The following is a 25,306-nucleotide window of genomic DNA, read 5'->3' as shown; positions in this document are numbered from 1 at the left end:
TTGAGTGCTTAAATGTTGAGATCAACTAGCTAGCATACCTTGTTATGTTTTCAGGATTGGTTGAATTAGTAATAAGGCATTCATGTCCAAGCATGTTTTCTATGCCAATTTGTTGAATATGATTACTCGTTGTATTTATGTCTAGTTGGAATATTCATCCATGTTGTTCACTTCCAAGATCAGAATTATTTGAGCGAAACTCGTATATTAATGTTCACGTAGAGCATTTACATTTATAACCGTTTTAAAAACCAATTAGCTCAAATGGTAGAGCATTGTGCAATGCACAAGATGTGGGTTCGACTCCCATATTGGTTATTAAATACTACTGTTACTCTAAAAATAAGAAAATGTTTGTAAATGACGACGACTCATTTGTGTCGTGTCTAGTTGTGCTTAATTTTAAAAAAAAATGTCTGAGAGGTTATAACAGGCTCACATGGCCGCCCCTAAACCTCTGATTGTTGTAGTGAATGATACTAGCTCATGGACATCATTGATGCCTTCACGAGTCTTATCATGACCTCCTTCTCCTCCTTATTTTTCCAAGATTGAATATGATTAGGACTTATTCATACTAAATCATACTGTAATGCTCATGTCATAACAAGTTTTAATCACTTGTTTCTTAAATTTATTAGGCTATATGGGACTCGAACCCATATCTTTGTGCAAAATTTGCACATTGCTCTCCCATTTGAGCTAATAGCCTTTAATATATGACAAATAGAGATAAATGAGGTGTACTTGAAGCTAAATGTCTTTAAAATACCTTTTATGGGTCCAAGCTGAATGCTAGCATTGTCTATAGCTTCACAAGAGGATAAACTGGTACTCAATCTTACGAGGATTACTATCCTACTTAATAAACATTGGCATCATTTTACCTATACAACAATAACTCCACGACTTTCATGACTATATTTTTTCCACTGTCAGAACTCTATGTCCATCAAGATAACAGAAGAATCCCGAACTTGCATTGAAATGTAAAAGAAATCAATAAATTTGCTACCATCACTACCATGAATTAACTTTAAAAGATGACACACTTGTACCATTATTACAATAACACACTTATACAATTAAAGTAACATAACTATATCATTATAGTAACATACTTGCAGCATTAGAGTAACACAATTGTTCTTTATAATAAGTTAATAACATAACTATACCATTATCATAACACACTTGTATCATTTAGAGTAACACAATTATTCCTCATAGCAGCGCACCTATGTCATTATGACATCTCATTTCGCACGCCCTAACAAACAACAATAATGTACCACGAGTTGCACCATGGCTGCAGTACAAACAAAGCACTCATCTATGTCAGCCTCTCTATTCCTACCCCCTGACTTAGTTCCAAAGGAAACATCAAAATCCACCATCCATGACAGCCTTTCCTTTCGCACCCCATGACAGAAATGTCACCAACAAATTTCCTATAGTCTCTTTGAATATCAAGAGCTTCACCTCTACCCAACAAAAGAAAGACACATTTCCACCATTATTGTAATAACACACGTATACAATTACAGCAACATAATTATACTGTTATAGTAACACGCCTATAACATTAAAGTAACACACTTACAACAACATAACTATACTATTATAGTAACACACCTATAACATTAGAGTAACACACCTATAGCATTACAGTAACACACTCACAACAACATAACTATACTATACAGTTATAGTAACAATCCTATGGCATTAGAGTAACACATCTTTAGCATTAGAGTAACACATCTATAGTTCATCTTCAATCGAAATGATATAAAAACCTGAATGAATGTCATCTTCAATCGAAACATGGCGCGATAGAGTAGAAGTAATTGTGGACATAAAAAACAGAGACCTAAAAAACGAATAACTAGTGATTAAAAGCTTGAATCGATGAAAAAACAACTAATATTCCAACGATTTAAAAAGAACAATTAAAAGCTAGATTCGATGAAAAGGAAATCTAAAGATGAATAACGATTGTAAAAAACGTGTAGAAAATACCTGAATCGAAATGAAAATTTACACTAGTTGAAAAGAATATTCGAATTGCAAATAACAAAATTCTGAAGAAAATTATGAGAAAACTTACCATAGCAATGAACGGTAGGAAGTCGAATTGAAAATTTGAGTAGTGCTTGAATGAAGAAAACGAAGAGAAGAATCAAAAATCTGCAATTGAAACTGCAACTAACAATAGATGCATTCAAATTTTTTTTTTAATAAATCTGCAGTTGAATCTTGATGAATAACAAATCAAGAGTAAATCGTAATTTAGGGTTACGGATTTGTTCATAAAAGATAGCGACAAACCTCATCCAACACCAGCAACAACTTGATCTGTTGTGAGAATCAAATAATTTCCGAGATTTGTATCGCCATAGAAATCGCCGTTCGAAGTTTTCCTTCACAAATTTGTTTTTATATGAGAGAAAAAGTAGACAGAGAAAAATAAGAGAATATGAAATATGGATGAAAATGACGGTTACAGAAGAACAAAGGGATTTTATATGGCATAAGCAAATTACAAATCTACCCTTACTTTATGTGCATCAAATCTGAGCCATTGATGAAGTATGATCGGACGGCTTAGATTGGTAGGACGACTTCCCTGTTTAAAATTTAGACTATCATGATCCTAACTCTATATATATATATATATATATATATATATATATATATATATATATATATATATATATATATATATAAATCGTTATAAAAATAATTAATTACGAAAAAATAACATACTTACCAAACGCCTCTTGCTCAAGAGAATCGAGATGAATTTTGTTAACTGGCACATTTTGTTGTTCTTGTTGATGACCTGCTGGTATTTCTTCATTCTCGTTTTCATGTCCTTGGTTTCCTGCATTACTATTACTACCATGTCTTCGTCTCCTCGTCGCCATAGAAACCAACTAAATTCTTCAATATTGTTAGAAATTAAATAATAGCAACAAAATAAAATATTAAATAATAGCAACAAAGTAAGAAATTGGCAAAGTAAGAATTTGGCAAAGTAAGAAATCAAATAATCAAATAATAGTAACAAAATAAGAAATTGGCAAAGCAAGAAATCAAATAATCAAATAATAGCAACCAAATAAGAAATTGGCAAAGTAAGAAATCAAATAATCAAATAATAGCAACCAAATAAGAAATTGGCAAAGTAAGAAATCAAATAATCATATAATAGCAACAAAATAAGAAATTGGCAAAGTAAGAAATCAAATAATCAAATAATAGCAACCAAATAAGAAATTGGCAAAGTAAGAAATCAAATAATCATATAATAGCAACAAAGTAAGAAATTAAATAGTACTCCCTCCGTCTCGGTCAAGTAATCAAATAATAGCAACAAAGTAAAAAGAACAAAAATTTGCTATTTCTTCAAGCAAATATGCGTTGCATAATGACCCTTGAACACGAGCTTTATTTCCAATTTTTTTTTTCAAATGATTCAAGAACCTACAAAAAAATTGGTTAAGAATGAATGACATTAAGTAATAACCTTAAAAGGCTTCGTAAAAGATATTGATATTACCTCTCAAAAGGATACATCCACCTATATTGCACAGAACCACCCACTTTCACTTCATATGGCAAATGAATTGGCAGATGTTCCATTGAGTTAAAAAATGAAGGTGGGAGTATTCTTTTCCAATTTGCAGATTATCTAGACAATATTTTTCTCGAGACTTGTTATTTTTTCAATTTGTACTGATAAAGTGCACAAGTCTCTGAAAAATTGACTAATCTCAATTATGGCATTCCACTCATTTTTAGGGAGAAGGTGCCTTAAAGCAACCGGCAGTAAACGCTCCATAAACACATGACAGTCATGGCTTTTCAAGCCATGTAGTTTCAACTCATTCATATCGACACATCTTCTCAAATCTGAAGCATAGCCGTCTGGAAACTTTAAATTACATATCCAATCACACAACACTTTCTTCTGCTCTTTTTTCAAAACGACTGAATCCACCTTTCGCGACCTTGAACAAAGTTGTAACATGTCTTTTTGTGCATTTGGGTTCAAGGTTGTCTTATCTTTTCTATCCATCACCGTGTGAATTAGTTGTTCGAAATTTTTTTTCTCAATATGCATGACATCAAGGTTATATCGAATTAGTAGTGTGCTCCAATATGGAAGCTCCCAAAAAATACTTTGTTTCCACCACCCAATTCGTTTCGCTTTAACCGCTCTCAATTCATGGTCAGATGCATCCACGATTTTTGGTAAATCTTTCACACATTCCCACACTTGTTCGCCCGATAACCTCGTTCCAGCAACATCGTTCTCTATTCTTCCTTTTCGAAAATGGACCTTATCCTTGCGAAAAGTATGATCAGTGTCTAAATATTGTCTATGACAATCAAACCAACTCCATTTTCTGCTATACTGAAGCCAAATCGATTTAGTCTCTTTTTTCGTACAACATGGACATGCATTCTCACCAGCAGTTGACCAACCAGATAACATGCCATAAGCAGGAAAGTCGTTGATCGTCCATAGGAGTGCGACTCTTAAGTCGAAGTTTTGTTTCCTAGACACGTCATATGTAAACAATCCCGTGTCCCACAATTGCTTCAACTCGTGAATTAGAGGCTGTAAATAGACGTCAAGGTTTTGTTTGGATCTCTTTGGTCCAGGAATAATTAATGTTAAGAACATAAATTGTCTTTTTAATGCATAGCCAGGGTGGTAAATTGTAAGGTGTAAGCATCACCGGCCAACATGAATACAAGTTCCCGAATGGCCCAAAAGCCGAGAAACCATCGGTGCAAAGTCCAAGTCTAACATTCCGAGTCTCAGATGCAAAAGAAGGATGAAGATGATCAAAATGTTTCCAAGTGTAACACCCCGTAAATTTGAAGACCTTTATTATATTTTAAAAGTAATATTTTAATCTATTTTAATTTAATATTAATTTATTTGAAATAAAATTTATTTGATAAAATATAATCTTATTTTATTTTGAAGAAATGTAATTATTTTTGATAGTTTAGAAATGTTTAAAAGTGATTTAAACTATATTTAAACCTTTTCCTTTAATAAAATAGATTTCGGATAAAAGTCGTAAAATTGGGATTTTCCCATTTCTTACGGTCGTTGGGTAAACGAGTTTGGATATTGGGCATATGAGTACTTAATCTTTTAGTAAAATCGTGTTTAAGAACTTTAATATTCTCGAAAATCGCGTTCGACGAATATTTCTAATTTCCGTCGAAACGAACCAAAACGTAAACAATTGAAACTCACCCAAACACCCTACCCCAAACCATGCACCCTCCATCCTCCATGGGTCTCCTCTTCATCTTTCATTTCCTCAATTCTCATTCTCTCTCTTCCTTTCACCAAACACCAAATTCATCTAAAAAAAAATCCTCCTTACAATCCCTAAATCCTTCATAAATCCTTCATTCCTCCACCAATTTGCGTAAAAATTATATATTTAGAATCCTCTTTTCATCCTTCATCTACTAGTAAGCTTTATTTTCATTTCTCCCAATTTTTGTTTAAGACATTTTTTTAGGGTTTCGAATTTAAGCTTAATAATTGTGTTTTTGTTGTTCTTATAGGTGAAAAATTTGAAGATGAGTTAGGTGACTCATATGTTGTTGAATATGAAGAGTAATTTTGGGTTTTAGAAGCTTTCTCAAGTTATTACTTGTCTCTTTGCTAGCTTAAGGTAGCTATTCCGAGTTACTCGACGAATTAATGTCACATTAGTAGTTGTATTTGTTGTTTGTTGTTGTTTGTTGTTGTTTGAGACGATCTTGTTGATAAATGAATGAATGAAGTAAGATGAGTATGCTTATGTTTAATTTATGTTACCCATTTGTATATTATTGTTTGAAACAAATTTGGATGAGGAATTATGTGTTGTGACAAGTCCGTGTTTTGGCTGGAACGCGTCAGTACCAGACCTAGACGGTTTCCAATGTTTCCAAAAATATGACAGATTGAACGGCGTCGAAAAATTAGGTGGTTTAGCCACTTGAATCACTCAATTCGGAGTCCGTATGAGTAAATGGCGTCGTTTTATCGATTAAAATTTATAGAAAAGTTTACCCTTGTGTGAGACGGTTATTTATGCCATTTTATTATGTGAGAATTTTGTGGAATTAGTTATTTTGTAAGTTGGAATATATTTTCTTATGTTGATAGTCTTTCACATGATAGAAATTGGAAATGGCATGAAAATGATATTGTGACGAATTTTGTGATTTGGGCCAAAGTAGGCCAAGACTCTGAGCTGGGCCAGATTGACCGAACGAGTTTGGTCAAACTAGGTTTAAATCGGTCAGCCTCGATTTGACCGATGACCCGTCGCGGGACTCGGGTCGAGGGTTTGTCTTTGAGGTGAGATTGGTTGTTATTGGATGTTTTATGTTATGCCTTGATATTTGTAATTATCATTTCACATGTTGGTTGTTGGATGCTTTGGATGCCTTATGCTTGAGTCTTGTTGCCTCTTTGCCATTTTAGTTTGTTCTCATGGATTATAGTACTGTTGGTTAGCTGGAATTTGGATTATTATTGATATTGGAGATATTGTTGGATTGTCAGCTGAATATGCTCTTGCGTAGCCTTTCATATGCTAGGGTGTGTATGATCATTTTTATGTGCAAGTTTGGACTCTTTGCCCCTCTTATGGTTAAGTGGGTGTCCTACTTGTCTTGTGTGGTGTTGGTATCTTAGACCATCGTCATAGATAGGCCATTATAGTCTTTGACGAGTGTATGTTCACAGCTTAATAGCCTTTGTGTCTTAGCTTGGTGGGTTTATATCCAAGTTAGGGCATGACCTCCTGACGTACTCGTAGAAGAATGTGGTCAGCTTAAGTACTAGCCAACCCTTTGGTGGACTCCTTAGGGGTACTCATGTGGTGTTATCATGGGTCTTGGATGCGGTAGTTTCCGTATGTCGCTAGGTCTGCGCAGGTTTAGGACTAGGGTGTTTACCTTACCTCGTGGTATAGACTCGAGTTACAGAGTGACTATTGACTGTCCTAAGAACTTATGCCTGTCTCTAGATATATTGTCCTTTCTTGTTTGATGATTCTATGAATCATAGAAGGTGAGATGCAAGCCGGCTATGGTTGATAGAGTTTGGATTCCTGGATGTTATGTGATTCACATGATAGTGTAGTATGAGTCGGTCTAGTATTCACATGCTAGGACTATGTGTTGTTTTATTGTTGTTCACATGATAAGCACAATTGTCTAGTGTAGATACCTCATTTCTGCACCTCTCGCAAACCACCCGGTGATGATTGGGCCGCATGTTTGCTACGCGGAACGATTTGTGACAGTTCGTAAGTTTATCGTCAAGTGATTGCTCAAATACTAATGTCTACCTCTTAGTTGTCATCTACGTGCCGGTACGGTCGTTTTGACAGTAATTATAGTACATTTGGAGTTCGGGCCTAAAACCGTCTTCATTTTATGATAACCGTTAAATCCCGAGTCAGAATGTTCTGGAATGTTCCGGATATTTCTATTCCATATTTTATAAATATTTCACAATCTTTATCCTTTGGTAAACAATTTCCCGTAATATTCACATAAAATATTAAGGAAACCAAATTATTCCGTCCTACCATAACTCAAACACGGAAATCTTTCTTCCGCAGGAGGAAACCACTTGGGAACAGACGCAGCAGGTGCTGCGCCTCTTCCAAGAGATGCAGTGGCTGCTGCGCCTCTTCCCAGTCCTTTCTCGCGTAATTTTCGTATCTTTTTCATATCTTTCCGAGATTCACTTCCAAAGACTCTCCGAAACCCTAATTCCTTCACGTGATTAGTATAAATAGGAGCCTTCGCTCCTCATATTTCTCACGCGAGTGTCCGCCCTTCTCTTCTCCCTTTGCATTCTAGACCTTTGTTCTTACTTTTTGGCGTCTACGTGCTTGAACTTTCGACCACGTAAGCTCAGATCCTTCTGAGTACCAGCCTCGTTTGCATGACCGACCAATTTGACCAACTCCACAATCAATCAACATAATTAATCTAATCGTTTTCCTCTTACGAGGGCACTTTCGTTACATTCGCGTCGAGCATCACTAATCGATATCTTAGTCCTTCTCGTTTCGTCAAACATGTAAGTCTGAGGGTGTAAATCTCTCTTTTATTTATTGTTATTTATCTTTTTGTATCATCATAATGTAAGGTTTATGTCGAAAACACCAATTAAAACTGATTTCTAAAACCGTGCATTAAAACCTCTTTTTACGGATTTTCAGAAGACAAACCGTCGAGAAAGGACGCAAAGAATCGCTGCGCCTCTTGAAGGAGCGCGCGCAGCTGCCGCTCTTCGTGAGGCTGCCATTTCTCGCTTCCTTTCTTCTTCCTTCGTCCTCTGAAATTCGTCAAACTTTTATTTGTTTAGTTTGTTTTCTTTAATTCTTCGACATAGTAGTCTAATAATTCATATGTCTGTTATTTATCATTCATTAGCATGTAATCTAATTCGACTTAAATCCCTTATAATCTCATATTTGCGGGTTTTCGTCATTAAACTCAATTCGGGTTTTAGGAATTCAATTCATCAATATTGGGTTTTAAATTCATCGTTGACATATTTACGTCTGTCTATTGTCATATTAAATCGCATATTCGTCATTAATTCGTCATGTTTAACCTATTTTGTTCACCCATGTCACTAATCAATCACTCTTTCATGTAATTAATTCGTTTAATTCCGTCTCATCCATGTTTATTGTTTTATGACCCCTTTATCACATGTAATTAACCTATTAATCACTTTCATCCGAGTAAATATCATAATCAATCATTAAATTTACCGACGAGCATTAACAACACGCAATTCCGGCTTCACGACCATAATTGGTCGAATGTAGACAAAGAATCGCTCTCGCCTATCCCAAAGGACGCAGTTCTGCTGCGCCTGTTCCGGGTTGAATTCTGCCTCTGAACTCCGTTGTTGTTTGACTTAGTTTATTTAGTTTACGTATAATTGACTATTAACCGTATTATCGCCTTCTGTTTTGTTCGTTGATTTATTCTTTTATTCGTTTTCTCAAAATTATCCGTTTTAAAGGTATTTTCGACATAAATCGCCTATCCCAATGTAATTATTGTAATTTTTATTATCGTAATTTTCTTTTATTGTATTTATCATTATTCCTTGTATCATTTGTATGTTTTCACATGTAATTGAACATCAAATCCTACTTCGACCCCATTGTATGCTAACTAATTGTTAACCGACTTAGTCTAATTCTCACATGTTAGGATTAAAACTTGGATGTTGCATTGCATGCATATAACCGACGATATATCGAGTACGAATGATGTCCCTAATCATTAGTAGAGGCCGCTATCGAGGCGGGCGGGATTAGGTGTTCGATCAAAAGAGCTTCATAATACGTACCCTCACCCCTTACTCCAGATCTCCGTGAACACCCGTATTCATTGGCATCCACGAGAGTCATTCTAGACATAGAATGCTAAGGGTAACGATTGCTTAGTGTTCATGTCACTACTTTGTGTCTTGACATGGCACGAGGTATTCGAACGGTTCCAATTTCCCATAAAAATTGGTGGCGACTCCAACAAAAATGCAAACGGTTGTTCTCTTCCTCCCAAGCGCCCCCGTGGGCCCCCCGCTGTCCACAGTTTGGCGACTCCGCTGGGGATAATACACTTACGTGTAGCCAAGGGTGAAACTTGAACAAGGTTAGGGAATAATTGGAACAAGACAATTGTCGGTTTTCATAACTCGGTCTTCCTAGATCGTTTTATTCGGCCTTCCTAGGCCCAACCCAACCCATTCGACCAATCGTCCCGTCTAAACGGTCCTAATTCTTATTTGGGCCTAAGGATGGATAGCGATTGACGTCATCCATACCATGATGCTTACTCTTGTTTGTATCAAGGGCCTTCACTACTTGAGGAAATGGACTAGGAATCGGCCTTACTCTTGTTTGGTACGAGCCTCTCCACAGACTTCGGGTTTGATGGTTCGGTATGGCAACCCACCCTTTAAACCAAAAACCCTTTTAAATGCACTCAGCATCCCGTTATAATGCTTGTATAAATGTTTTTACCTTACGTGATCACCATTTCTAAACGAAACCATGACAATTTTTGTAAAAATTAAAATCCTTCTTTTAATCAAAATTTCGAAAAAGGCCATTTGATTAGCGCAAAACCCAGTCGAAACTCTGTCCATTTGTCGAGTCAAAATCCGGGTCACAAGCCCATTTCAAAACCTCACTTCGAGTCCACTCCTACAACTACACTATAGTTGACTAGGATACACATTTTCAAAATCCTTGTCTTTCTTCAAAGCTCACTCAACACAAGTGGCACACACCCACTTCACGAGTCAAAACATTTCTTCTTTTATCAAGTGTGTTATAATGGTCGATCGTGTTTCGATTCGTCATCGGTCTCTTATCCAGTTTTCAAGATGCCTGGATCCAGCGAAACAAACCTCCACCAACTTCAAGATGGTAATGATCGAATCCTAGCCGCGCTAGCCCAAATCCAAATTACCTAAGACCAAGTCCATGATCGCCTTGAGACCATCGAGGGCCGGATCTATGCCGTAGAGGGGAGGTTGCCTCCTCATGAAAGTGAAGTAATAGGTGACTCCGCGGATGAATCCAGGGATAAAAATCCTCCCATGGGACTAACTGTAGCCGAGAAAAGACTCCAATACTTAGAGGAGCAATTGATGTACCTTAAAGGGGATGACATTTATAGGGAGAATAACCGCAAGTACGAGGCCGTCAACTACAAATTGCCAACCAACTTCAACATAACGGATATCCCTAAATTCAAGGGGCACGAAAACCCTTTGAACCACATCCGTGCCTTCAAGGATTACATGTCTATCAAAGGCATCAAATCCGAGATGTTCTTAAGGATCTTTCCTTCATCTCTTGACACCATCTCGAAGCAATGGTTCTACTCCTTAGAACACAAGAAGGTCGCTACTTGGGAAGATGCCGCGATCGAGTTTTCTAAGATATGCGGATAATGCCGAGATCCAAGTCAACATGCGCACTCTAGAGGTTCTTACCCAAAATGACAAAGAAGGATTCACCGACTTCCTAAGTAGGTGGAGGAAGACTAGTACCCAACTAGTTGAACGCCCGGATGAGGCTACCCTTGTGGAGAAATTTGTGGACAATCTCAAACCCATCTACGCCAATCATTTGAGATACCAAAATATCAAAACTTTCAAGGACTTAACCGTACTAGGGACAAGGATTGAAGATGACATCCGTAAAGGACTCTTGTCCAAAACATACGACTAGAAGATGAAATCATGAGAATGAGGAAACTAGCTACAATCAATGGAGTTTGGGCCGACGATGACGAGGACGAGTACCTCATTGAGAACTCCATAGTCAAGGAAATAGTCCAAAATGGTGAAGATCAAGATGTAGACCACCTAACTCGTTCGGGACGCCCATATCAAAGCACTACTCAAAATGGTCCAACCAACGTTGTCACACCAAATGATAACGAAGAGGACTCCACTGACCATTTGCTCAAGCAATTACAGAAGACAAAGGCTGATCTTTCAGTCTGGCAATTAATAGCGAGCTCATTCCCACATCGCCAAGCTTTACTGCAAGCTTTGGCCAAACTAAATGTAGCACATAACTCGACACCCGAAGATGTGGTCAACTTGGTCTTCCAAGAGTCACCAAAGCTAAGTAATCCTATTACTTTCTCTGACGAAGATTTGCCACCTTTTGGCGCTAGTCACAATTTAGCTCTTTACATTACTGTAAATTGTCTAAAGAAGAACGTGCCAATGACCTTGGTAGATGATGGCTTCGCGGTCAACGTCATACCCCTCAAAACGGCATACAAATTAGGCATGAAAGAGTCGGATTGGACCCCCATCAATCAAGGTGTGCGTGCATATGATGGTACACGATGAAAGGTGGTAGGACTTGTTAACCTAACCATAGCCACAGGGCCAATTGAGCGAAAGGTTAATTTCCAAATAGTGGACATCGAAGCTTCCTTCAACATACTTCTAGGAAGACCTTGGATTCACGCTTCCAAAGCGGTAACATCCACCCTTCATCAAAAGATCAAGATCCTACTAAATGGCAAAGTGGTGACGATCACTTCGTCACCCATCAAGGCAATAATCGAAAAGCATTCGAACAATCAAGTCCTTGCAGATCCCGTATACGAACTTGGGGGCTTCCAAAGCATAAGTGTCATAGAAAGCGAATTGGCACCCTTATACTATGATCCCTACTCCAACTTGGTGGTCAACCACATGCTCAAAACCCAGGGATACTTCCCTGGAATGCCTTTGAACCCTACCCGAAGAAACACCTTCGCACCATATAAGGAAGGCAACTCAAAGAGGATACCACTTGGACTAGGGTACAAACCCACCAAAGAAGAGGTTCTCGAAATGCTCGCTCAAGTCCAAAACCGTAAGCATCTAGGAGTCCAAATGCGACCCTATCTCCCTACCCTAAACGGGTACTTTGTTGAAGAAGGAAGTCTAGAACTCTTTCACGGGTTTCCCGAGCCTTGGCATTATCTCGAGAAGAAGCTAGCCGGAATCGAGATCTTTCACGATTGCTACTTCATCCCTCCAGAAACGGTTCCTACCGTCAAAACCCGTCAAGCACCTTGCTTAGACGAACAAGCTGTTAGTCTATTGTTCGGAGAAGATCGATTTGTTAAGGCCGCGCAGGATGAGATCATTACCATGATACTTCAAGACGATCGTTTCAACCCCACTGCGTTAATCACAGAAACCAACACGAGTCAGCAGAAAGGATGAAGAAAATCAATCAAGTGGACCAACAATCAAGGAAGACTCTTCAAGCTCACCACTGGAGAAGGAGAGATGTTCAAAGGAGAACCAGAAGACGATGAGTTCGAGTCGGAGTCGGAGTCAGAGTCGGAGTCTAGAGAAGTCATTAGAGGGTCTCCTCCTGTCGTCATCCCCACTCCCTTTGTTTCTCCTAGCTTAGCCTCAAGTAGTCACAGTAGTTCGGGAAATGTCCCAACCACTGTCCCTTTGCCGCCACTGACCATGGATCAAATGGCTTCTTTGTTTCAACTTTACTCAAACCTTAATATGAATAAATCAGGTTCTGCTTACTCTTTGTGTTATCTTAAGTGCAATTCTGTTTACGATGATACTGAGGATGACCAGGACCCAGACTCGATCGAAATACCTCCCTACGTAGACAAAGAAATACTACAGGAAGGGGAAGGGGGACCAGTAATAGAGGACACCGAACCCATCAACGTAGGAACCGAACTAGAACCCCAAGAACTTAGGATAGGGACTACCTTGAGCTCTACCGAAAGGGCCGATTTCATAGACCTCCTAAACGAGTTCAAAGACGTTTTCGCTTGGTTTTACAAAGACATGCCAGGGATCGACAGGGATATCGCCGAACATAGAATCCCGATTAAGCCAGGTTTCAAACCTGTAAAACAGAAGCTTCGACGAATGAGGACGGAATGGGCTCTCAAGATTAAAGAAGAAGTGGACAAGCAATTCAAAGCCGGGTTCATCAAAGTGTCCGAGTATTCTGACTGGGTAGCCAACATAGTATCCGTACCCAAAAAGGATGGGAGAATCCGTGTTTGTGTTGATTTTAGGGACTTAAACAAAGCAAGCCCCAAAGATGACTTCCCTCTACCACACATCGACATATTGGTGGACAATACTGCAGACCACGCGTTACTATCCTTCATGGATGGGTATGCGGGTTAGAACCAAATTAAGATGGCCATAGAAGACATGCATAAGACCGCCTTTGTCACTCAATGGGGAACCTATTGTTATACGGTCATGCCATTTGGATTGCTTAACGCCGGAGCTACATATCAACGCACCGCAACTACACTCTTACATGACATGATGCACAAAGAAGTTGAGGTATACGTAGACAACATGATTGTCAAATCCAAGGACAGAGAAGGGCATATTGCGAACCTTCGCAAATTTTTCACAAGGCTACGAAAATACAACATGAGGCTCAATCCTCAGAAATGCACATTCGGAGTAACATCTGGCAAACTCCTGGGATACGTCGTTAGCCAACGAGGTATAGAAATAGACCCTTCCAAGTTCAAGGCTCTGATCGAAATGCCACAACCTCAAACAGAAAAAGAAGTCAGAGGATTCCTGGGAAAAGTGCAATATATAAGTCGATTCATATCGAAACTCACCATGATTTGCGAGCCTATCTTCAAGAAGCTTAAGAAAACAGACCACACCATGTGGGATGATGATTGTCAAAAGGCGTTCGACCGAATCAAAGAAATATTGGCTAAACCACCAGTGCTTATGCCACCTCAACGAGATCAACCTCTTGGTTTATATCTCACAAGAATGGCAAAAAAATTGACCATGGGTGCCATGCTAGCTCAAACTGTAGGAAGTGAAGAAAGAGCTATCTACTACCTTAGTAAGAAGTTCTTGGAGTACGAGTGCAAATACTCACAACTCGAAAAGACATGCCTCGCTCTTGTGTGGGCAACGAAGAAGCTACGCCATTACATGCTTAGCTACTCCGTCAAAATATACTCCAAAATGGATCCAGTCAAATACTTCTTCGAGAAACCCGTCCTCAACGGACGCCTAGCAAGACGGACTCTGATGCTCTCAGAATTTGACCTCAAATACGTGCCTCTGAAAGAAATAAAAGGGCACGCCGTTGCCGAATTCTTCGCAGAAAATCCCATCAATGATGCACAAACAATAGACACTTGGTCATTTCCAGACGAGGATATACTCCAAACTGACGTAGACCCCTGGGACCTTTACTTTGATGGAGCATAAAACTTAAGAGGATTTGGAAAAGAAGTGTTGCTCATTTCTCCTGAAGGCGAGCATACACCAATTGCTGTCAATGTCGACTTCGAGGTGACAAATAACGCTGCAGAATACGAAGCTTGTCTCATTGGACTGCAAGCGGCAGTGACCTTAGGCATTAAAAACCTCCGAGTACATGGGGACTCATCCCTGATCATCAACCAAGTTACGGGATCTTGGAAAATTCGAAGTGAAAGCCTAACACCTTATCAAGCCAGAATAGACCAAGTTGCCCAATTCTTTGATCACGTGACGTATCTACACCTACCTCGGGAAGAAAATCAATTTGCAGATGCTCTTGCAAAACTTGCATCTTTGATTAACATGCCAGATGACATGGTGGAAATGCCTTTGTGCATCGAACGACGGTCAGAGCCGGCTTATGTACACCAAATCACCGACGAAGAGGAAATCGCACAGGAACCCTGGTTCCAAGCAATCCTGAATTTTAAGCTCAATGGTACATATCCACCCGATATGGACAAGAGGGGACAACGTGCTATACGCCTACTAGCTTCCCAATACATTCTCATGCAAGGAGAATTATACAAAAGAACACCTCTTGGTGTAATCCTACGTTGCCTTGATCATTCACAGGCGCGGAAAGTGATGGAAGAAGTCCACGATGGAGAATGCGGTCCTCACATGAGTGGGCCCATGATGGCGAAGAAAATCACACGTTTGGGGTATTATTGGACCACAATGGAATCCGATTGCATCAAATACATAAGACATTGCCACAATTGCCAAATCTTCGGGAATGTACAACATGTCCCTCCTTCATTGCTCTATACGATGACATCTCCTTGACCATTTTCTGCTTGGGGAATTGATATAATCGGGAAGATAACCCCAGCCGGAACAAGAGGTCACTGTTTCATCCTAGTGGCAATCGACTATTTCACCAAATGGGTAGAAGCAGCTTCCTACACCAGTCTCACGGCTAATAACGTGGCAAAGTTCATACAAAACAACATCATCTGTCGATACGGTTGCCCACATGAGATCATTAGTGATAATGGATCACATTTCCAAGCAGAGACTGAGCAATTGCTAGCCAAGTATAAAATTAGGCATCACCACTCTTCGTCCTATAGACCACAGACTAATGGCGCGGTAGAGGCGGCAAACAAGAACGCTGTCACGATTCTCAAGAAAATGATTGACAACTATCGAGATTGGCCAAGCAAGATACCCTTTGCTTTGTGGGGATATCGAACATCTGTTAGGACGCCCACTGGGGCTACCCCTTTCTATTTGACTTACGGCATGGAAGTTGTACAACCAGTCGAGCTAGAGATACCATCCTTGCGTATTTTACTCGAAAGTCAAATCCCAGAAGCCGATTGGAAGAGGGATAGATATGAAGAACTCATCCTCCTGGATGAACGTAGGCTACGCGCCTTGCATAATGTACAAACATATCAAGCACGTATCAAACGAGCTTTCAACAAAAGGGTTAAGCCAAGAAACATCAAGGAAGGAGACTTAGTACTTAAATCGGTTAGAGCTCTTCTACCTGTTGACCCACGGAGAAAATTCAAACCTAATTGGGCCGGACCATTTCTAGTCAAATCCATACTTCCAGGGGGCGCGGTTAGAATCACAGACCTAGACGGGAATGAGTTTTCCAACCCAAAAAACCTCGACCAACTAAAACGGTATTATGCCTAGAATAGGAACAAAAACGCGCCTCGCGTAACCCCACGTGTCGCTCTTGTGGCACTAAATAAACGGCCCCTGGCCAAGCTGAAATAAGCTAATGTCACTTTGCTCTTGCATTTTGACAAATTTGTCATCCTCATATCATCAAATAAACTAAATTTTCACCTTCAGAGTAAGCAAAAAGCTCATGCTTATTTTTCTAAGTTCATTACAAGCTCTTGCTTAGAACAATTATTCTTTTACATTTACTCGAACTACGCGCAGGGGTTTGATTTCATTTTTTTAAGTGAATACGTAGGCAATCCTTTACAGGATACAACCCATTATATTTAAAATGTAAATAGAAGGACATTTGCATTGCATTTGGAATTCGACAAGAATAATAAATAGAAAATCACAACGGTTTCATAACCATTTAGCCTTTTTTTTTATTTCATTCATTTTCTAATAGTAATAGTACGCTACATAATAAAAATAGAATAGGCTAGGATTCTAAAAACCCCACCTTTTTATTACAACAATAAATAATAATAATAAAAAATAATAAATAAAGACTTGGGCTATTCCTCCATCTTCCCTTTGCCCTTGTCATTCTTGTCATACTTCCTGTCGCGACCTCGAGCCGGACGCTCTTGCGCCACCTCAGACCTAATCACTAACGGTCTTTCTCGAGGCCTAGACTTTCCATTCTTGCCAATCACCATCTCTACGACAGGAGAAGTCTTCGGTTTCTTCGAAGGATGAACAACTCGAAACCCGGCTTCTTCCTCTCCCTCAGTCAAATGCTTTTCTTTCTCTTTCTCCACCTCGCGCCCCTTGTAGTCAACGGGCTCGCGCTTTCTCAGTCTCTCGCGCTCTTCCGGAGTAGTAGCTTTCCTCCATCGCAGATAAGAATCTGACACCCACAAGGCATTTGCAGAAGAGTTCAAGAACCACACATTTCTTTGAGCCCATTTAATGGCCCACTCCCTTCGGCTCTCTGTAGTAAGCACCACAGCAGTCTGCGGGATGGTGTCAAGCTTCAGGATTGTCTGTTTTAGTCCAACCTGTCTCATCAGCCTCTCCGGGAAGATGCACACCATAAACTCCAATGACAGATTTAAGGTGCCACCACGGCACAATCCACCTAATCAAAGGGCCATCATCACTCTTCAGTTTGTTCTCCCAATAATTGCAGATTCGGGTGAAATCCACCATGTAAAGCCTGCTCCTCATCGCAATCGAACGAGCATGATAGGAAGGAACATGAACTGGAGGCTCGATCAATCGAAGCCGTTCCATAAGCCAAACCTACCAAAAGCGGGTATTAGACATAAAAAAAAAAAAAAAAAAAAAAAAAAAAAAAAAAAAAAAAAAAAACGAAAAACGAAAAAAAAAGAAAGGAAAAAGAAAAAGAGAAAATGTTCTTTTACCTGCAGAATGACGGGACTTCCCAAATACGGTAGGTCGCGATTGGCTTTCCTATTATCCAAGCCCAAAAGGATCTCTCCTAAGCATAAACAAGTGGGCTCTGCGCGCTCCATTTGCTCAACAAGGCCCGGAAGACGGGGATCACCTCTCAAGTCTTCATCAACATGCCCTTGGAAGACATACACATGTAACAAGCAAAAACCAAATGCCCTCCGCCTAGCAACATAAGAAACGGTGGGGTCGGCCCTGTTAATGAATCAGTCAATGAAGTCCAACATTCGCACTCCCTTCGAGGTCACTAGACGGTCCACCTCGAGTCTAGTCAACCCAAGCAAGTCTCTAAATTTGCTTTTATACCCTTGCGAAGTAGAAGGAATGGCAGGCAAGTGTTCAGGCCCTTCAGGGTCCCACCCACCAATCGCAGCAATTTCTTCAGGAAATGGGCAAATATCGCCTCCAGGGAACGCAAAAACATGGTAATTCGGGTCCCAATAATCAAGACAAGCATCCAAGAACGGTTTGACAAACAGGATGAGTTTTAAACTCAACAATGATCCAAGATTATAGGCGCCCATATCATATTTCTCCATGTTCGAAAATTCGTTGGTCCATTCCTTCAAGCGAATCTCCAAAGTATTCATGATGGAGAGTTTATTTTGAGAATTTATGTAATAAGACGAAGAAGAGACGGAAGAATTGTGTGAATAAAAACTCCATCGACGTCTCTATTTATACTAATTTCTGTTTCCAAAAATCCGCCAGACCAGAACAGCTTGGGAACAGGCGCAGCACATGCTGCGCCTCTTCAAAGGGACGCAGCTCATGCCGCGCCTCTTCCTCAGCTTAACTTCTGTGATTTTCCGCGTTGGATTTTTCCTAATTCCATGACGAATAATTTCCTATTCCTACGGGTTATTATTTTGGTAAATACGTGAAAATTACCATATTTCGGGTTTCCTAATTCCGCGGGCACGCTTTCCGGGACGACATCGACATTTTCGTCATTTTCGCACACTCGTAAATTTTTTCATTTTAGGAAATAATTTTCATTTTTATATATAATTCATTTTAGGAAATAATTTTCATTTTTATAATTCATTTTAGGAAATAATTTTCATTTTTATAATAATTCTCATTTCGATTTATATTTATTTCATTTATTTCATTTCTTTTTTAATCATCTCACTTCTAACTTATAGATTTCTATTTTTTCCTTTTTTTAGGGGGTAACCCTCCCTACCGTCCGATCATTTTCCGGCAAATTTTTTGCATTTTTGCATTCTTTTGAGTCACTCGTTTTGCGCTAATTAAGGCCATATGTATATACAAATGTATGTTTTGCGTGATTTCTATGTAAATTTCGGCGGCATGACGGCGTAAACCGTCATCTACCAAACCTGTTCAAAGCTAACCTGCAGGTACAAGCAACGCAACCCAGCAGCAAAGGCACTCAGGCCATCTTATATACAACCAAAAAAGGGAAATGTACAACAAACTGGGGGCTCGAGCCCCAAACAAAGTCCGGAATGTTCAAAATGAAAAGTCCAAAATGTACAACTGTGCAAAATACAGCCAACAAACAAACAAAAACTAAACAAAACTACTGCTGGTCGCCCTCCAGCTCTGCAACCCTTGCCGCAAGAGCAGCAATCTCGACATCTCGAACCTCGAGCTCCCTCAACAAGCGAGCTGTCTCCTCCCGAGACTGGGTCAACTCTCGCTCCAGCTCGCGGTTACCCTGTAAACAACAAAATTGGCTCATGTCAATCGTTTCAAGAAAAGTTGGAAAATCAAAATTCGAAAATGAAATAGGCACAAGGTTCATACCTGACGGCCTCGACCACCGACAAGCGCCTCGACGGCAGTAGCTCGCAGCCGGTTGGCCACCCTCCATAATGCCACGAACCGAGACGGCGCAACCTGCATTTTCAAAAAGAAGTTCTCAATAATTGAATAAACTCAATCAAACGGGTTCTTACATAAAAATCACACAAATTTAGAGGTTTACCCTCCGAATCAGATGCTGCCAATCGTCCAGGCCAGCATCCGTCACAGTCACGTCGAAGTCGCGTAGCTCGGAGATCGTCGTCCTTCCGGTCGCGTCAGTGTACTCGAGGATCTCGGGGTACTCTGGGGGCTCGATGCCCGCCGCCTCAACCTCCTGCAAAACCAAATATTTTTCATTAATCGATGATCTTTCATCATAGTTCTCGAAAAATCAAGTAAAGAGGAAGAGTGAAAATGCTCACCACTACCGGCCAGTACGCCAACCTCCCGTAGAGGAACGCCGAGTAGTCCTCGCCAGGAAGAAGGAGGGCGTCACCACTACCGGCCAGTCCGCCTCCCTCTCAGCCTCAGAAGGCTCCCTGAACATCGTCCTAGGAGGATCGATGGGAACCATCAACACGTCCCGAGAGCACTGACGAGCCAAGCGCTCGCCCAAGTACCACACAGGACCCATCGACGTCCTCAACAGCAGCCGGCTCGAGCTCCTAGGTCGAAGGACCTCGGCCACAAAAGGAGGCACGTCAGCGTACTCCGCCCAAGGCCTGGGCACCCACTGGGACAAGATAAATAAAGGAATCATTCTTATGATCAACTTAAAGGCAATATAGAAGCAAATGAATGTAAGTGAAATGCTTACGCTGTCTAGCTGAAGAGCGTTCACGTCCCGCCGGTAGACACCGTGAGAAGAACGCTTGCTCTTCGTCCTGCACATCACCCAATCCCTCACCATGGGATAGGCCTTCTCCAGCGGCTCCGTCCTCTTGGGCGCGAGGCCCGGGAAGTAGGAGTACACCCACGCCTGCGAAGCAAGATAGTCAATGACGATCTTTCGTAATTTTATAAGGAAAGGAATTGATTTTGGTCTAAATGACGATTCATACCTCCAGCAGTAGTCCAGGTCCGACAGCGCCAAGAGAAGTCCCCTTCTCCATCAACTCCGGACGAACCATGGCCCTCATGAAGCGGATGAGGACCGCAAAACCAGCAGTGACCCAGTCACAACGCCCTAGGGAGCTCAGGTCAGAAAGGAAGGGAAGAAGCTTCGTCGACAGCCTCTCTCCCTTGTCTCCGAGGTAAATCAAAGACAGAAACCACCAGAGCCACAAACGGACCCTCTGCTCAGTTGTACAGGGAGGAGGAGCCGTCTCCCTCCCGTCAATCGTCACCAGCGCCGGGATCTTTCCCGCGAAGTAGTCTCGAACGTAGGAGCTGGGCACCAAACCCGGCACTGTGACAGCCCTCGGCGACAAGTTCCAGCCGATCAACCTCCTAGCCTCGGCCGAGTCCACCCTCATGGCAGTCTCCGGCCACTCCACAGCCTCAGACCCACACGGCAGACCAGAGATCGTGCCGTAGTCCTCCAGAGTGACTCCAACCTCACCAAAAGGCATGTGAAACGTGGAAGTCGTATCCCAGAATTGGTCCAAGAAAGCGCGGACCAGGCTAAGGTTAGCCCGCAGCTTCCTCTTCGCGATATCCCTCCAGGCCTGCACCAAAGCACCGAACGCTCCGCGCTCGATCATGGCGCGCTCCTCCGCCGACAGTCGCTCGTAGCATTCCATCGCTGTCGTGTAACCTGAGAACGACCTGATGTTCCCGACCTCCTATTGGGATTTGAAACAAAAGCTATCTTTAGTTTTTGAATGAAAATTGAAAGAGATGTGAACAAATGAATAAAATAAGATGGGTGATGAGTAGTGAATTCCTATTTACCAAGCTCTTCACCGTCCTGTAGGACAGGTGACCCTCTGCAGCCCACAGCAAGTGCCTACTCTCCCAAGTCTCACCCCACGCAGGAGCTCCTCCCAGCTGACGACCTCCTCGTCCAACTATGGCCCGTCTCGGGGCCTCCTCCTCCTCAACAGCCTCCTCCTCATGGACCTCGTCCCCGCCCCGCCCATCACCGCGCGCGGTGAAGGCCGCTCTAAAGCCTCCTCGACAGCAGCGACGTCTATCTCCATGGGAGTCCTCCCAGAAGTAGAAGCCTCATCACCTGCAACATTAAAGCAAATTTAGGCCGCGTCACGTGACGACAAGCCTTGGTTAAGGGATTTTTTTTTCGAGCCTTTGGAAGCCCTGAAATCGCTTTTTTCTCGCCATCTTTGGCCATATTCTCACAAACCCAAATGCTCATGTGGTAATTTGGGTCAAGTCAAGCCTAATTTGAAGCCTAGTTCTGGGTTCAAGTCGAAATTTCGGTAGCATTTCGTTATAACGGCGATTATGCCCTAGAAAAGTGTCCTGAAAAAGCTGTCACAAACCAAAATTCCGAGATGGTAGGAAGTTTACCCATCATCCAAGGATCCCAAATATCAAGTTTCATCGCAAATGGACAATCCTAAGGCCATTTTCGAAGCAATTTACGGTTTAGCTGTGAAACCGTCTCAAATTCACTCAAATGCTCAAAACTCAACGAAAATTCGAGACAAATACATGGTTATGTTCCTTATACTACCAATTATCCGTTTCTAATGCTAAATTCACAAGGCAAATGCATTTGGGGGAAAAGCCCCAAATTTTCGATTAGTTGGGCATAAACCCTAATTTTTTCGATCCAAAATTGGACAAATACAGAAGATTAATGCAAGAATGAGACACATACCTCGATTAGTCATGATTAATGCAAGATTTTGGATCAAACTTTGGCGGAAATGGTAAAGATTTGAGAGAGAAATGTGTGAATTATGTTTCGAACAAATGAACATAAACCCTTCTGATTATCGCGTTTTTACGCAGAAAATACACTTTGGGGAATAGACGCAGCAGGCGTTGCGCCTCTTCCAAGAGACGCAGCTCTTGCTGCACCTCTTCCTTGTGTTCCCTCCATACGAATTTTCAAAAATTCGTTATGAGTTAGTTATTTGTGGGCCCATCTTTGGTGCGCCTCTTCCCCGATGCTATTTTATCCTTTTGGTCCGTTTGACGATTTTCTTTCGTTCCGGCACGCATTTTCCAAGCCAGCGATGAGATTTGCATATTATTTATTTCTTCCAAGACCTTTGCTTGTCGCAACGAGCATTTATTCCTTCACAGGTGTTTCGACACGCCTTCATTATAACGAGAGTAAGCGGATATACTTTCCCTTTCAAGACATGGAGATTAATTCCTGATCATGTTCCCCAACGAGAGTAAGCGGATATACCTTCCCTCTCGAGACATGGAGATCAACATTCTTTCCTCTCAGCAGTTCCCGCCTGTGTCCTCCTATTCGCAATTATTTCTCGAAGACTACCCAAGCAGTTTTCTCTCAGCAGTTCCCACCTGTGTCATGCTATTCGCAATTATTTCTCGAAGACTACCCAAGCAGTTTTCTCTCAGCAGTTCCCGCCTGTGTCCTGCTACTCACCTTATTTAGCCCCCACGCTTGACCTTAGCTCAATAGCCCCTATGTACCTCTGACAGCATCTCGAGAAGAAGTCTCAGGTATGGTCTCTTCTTATGGTTGGCGAGCTTCCTTACGTAGTCTAATGGACTTTAAACGACCCTCCCCGATAGTCGACAGACTCTAAAATGTTCCCGACGACAGGTCCTTGGCTCAGACCCCTTGAGCTGCCTCATGTCGCCATAGTCGTCAGGTTGTAATCTTCGATTGACTTGATGGCTATACTTTGACTTTCGCCTTGTCCAAGCCTCAGTCAAAGTGGGGGCTCTGTAGATACCTCATTTCTGCACCTCTCGCAAACCACCCGGTGATGATTGGGCCGCATGTTTGCTACGCGGAACAATTTGTGACAGTTTGTAAGTTTATCGTCAAGTGATTGCTCAAATACTAATGTCTACCTCTTAGTTGTCATCTACGTGCCGATACGGTCGTTTTGACAGTAATTAGAGTACATTTGGAGTCCGGGCCTAAAACCGTCTTCATTTTCTGATAACCGTTAAATCCCGAGTCAGAATGTTCTGGAATGTTCCGGATATTTCTATTCCATATTTTATAAATATTTCACAATCTTTATCCTTTGGTAAACAATTTCCCGTAATATTCACATAAAATATTGTTTGGGCTAAAAATAGCACAATAAGGAAGGCCCATTGGATAAGGTAAAGATTATGAAAGAAGAGGTAAGGAGGAAGGGAGCCCGCGGTCAGGAAAAGGGGAGATGGGCTTGAGAAGGATCAAGAGCCCGTCATAGAAGGTGCCCGCGTTAAGGAAAGGAGTGTTAGGGAGAAGTCAGGGAGAAGTTAAGGAGAAGTTAGGGAGATTGGGGAGAATTGGTAAAAGAGTTCGGGTTTGGAAAGAAGTCCTTATGGAAATAATATTCCCTTTCCATATTCGAGGTAGGACATGTCTAGGGTTCTTACCCTATAAATAGCCAAGGAAGCAAATCAAAGAAGACATTCAAGACAACTTATTCAACACATCCGCATTCATTCATACAACAATAATCAAGATCATATCTCGGCAAATAGTATACGCTCATTCTGGATCTTGCAGGCCTGACGCCTAGGGCCAGCAGGATTAGCTTCGTGCCATAATTGTAATCATCCTCCAATTCATATAGTGCAATACTTGGCAGGGTACCGTCCCTCCCGCGGTTGTTCCCACATCGGGTTTTCCGCTTCACCAAAATCTTACGTGTCAATTTGCATTACGTACTTTATTTTTTCCTATTTACTTATTGACATACGAATCATCATACAATCGACCAACGAATATAGACTACATTGACCCTGATTAATCGATTTGGGTAAAAATACCTAAACAGTTTGGCGCCCACCGTGGGGCATTGTGGTCGTCAATCGTTGATATTCTAGATATACAATGGAAAAGCAAGTATCTGAAGCCATGTCAGGGAGCAGGCAACCATCCCCATCACCACCGTCTACCCAAAGTCCAGCATCGACAGTGGCCACACAGGCTCCCGGACATACCTCAAGAATCATACCAACAACTAAAGCATCTCTACCTCCCAGGACCCCTGTTGTCTCAGCTCAGACCAGATCAGACAAAGGAACATCAACCTCAGGCGTCACTCCGCCGCCCAGTCCCATGCAGATCCTGCTCGCCGGCGTGGAAAATCTTCAGAAAGCTATGAAAAACATGAGAGAAGACCAAAGGAGAGCAGATGCTGAGGTAAGAAGGAGAGACAGAGAGCTCTGGGCACAAATTGATCTCCTGAAGCAGCAGTCCAACACTCCAGCAAACAAGACAGGTGAAGGAAGATTTCCTTTGGTAGATCTGACACAAGGAGCAGCAGGCAGCAGGCAGATACCAGCTGAAATAATTACAAGATTGAATTTGGCTACGACACCATCAGATGGAAGGATAACCCCACGAGGGTTAGGATACCTCACACCAGATAGCTGGCAACCAACCAGCTGCGTAGGGATACAAATAGGTGGCCTCCCCGT

The 25,306-nt window shown here is 41.4% G+C and overlaps 1 long non-coding RNA gene across 1 annotated transcript in view; it reads left to right on the top strand.

Annotated features, from left to right (window-relative positions):
- The first annotated feature begins 5,613 nt into the window (after positions 1-5,613).
- LOC141610992 (uncharacterized) overlaps positions 5,614-25,306 on the top strand; it is a 31,512-nt gene continuing 11,819 nt past the window's right edge. Inside the window, exon 1 of the long non-coding RNA XR_012528480.1 lies at positions 5,614-5,714. This is a non-coding gene — a long non-coding RNA (uncharacterized LOC141610992). The remainder of the gene's footprint in view (positions 5,715-25,306) is intronic.

The sequence above is a fragment of the Silene latifolia genome, chromosome 1 (genome assembly GCF_048544455.1).
Source record: "Silene latifolia isolate original U9 population chromosome 1, ASM4854445v1, whole genome shotgun sequence".
Classification (NCBI taxonomy): Eukaryota; Viridiplantae; Streptophyta; class Magnoliopsida; order Caryophyllales; family Caryophyllaceae; genus Silene; species Silene latifolia.
The sequence above is the reverse complement of the archived record's forward strand: the minus strand, read 5'-3'. Positions and strand labels throughout refer to the sequence as shown.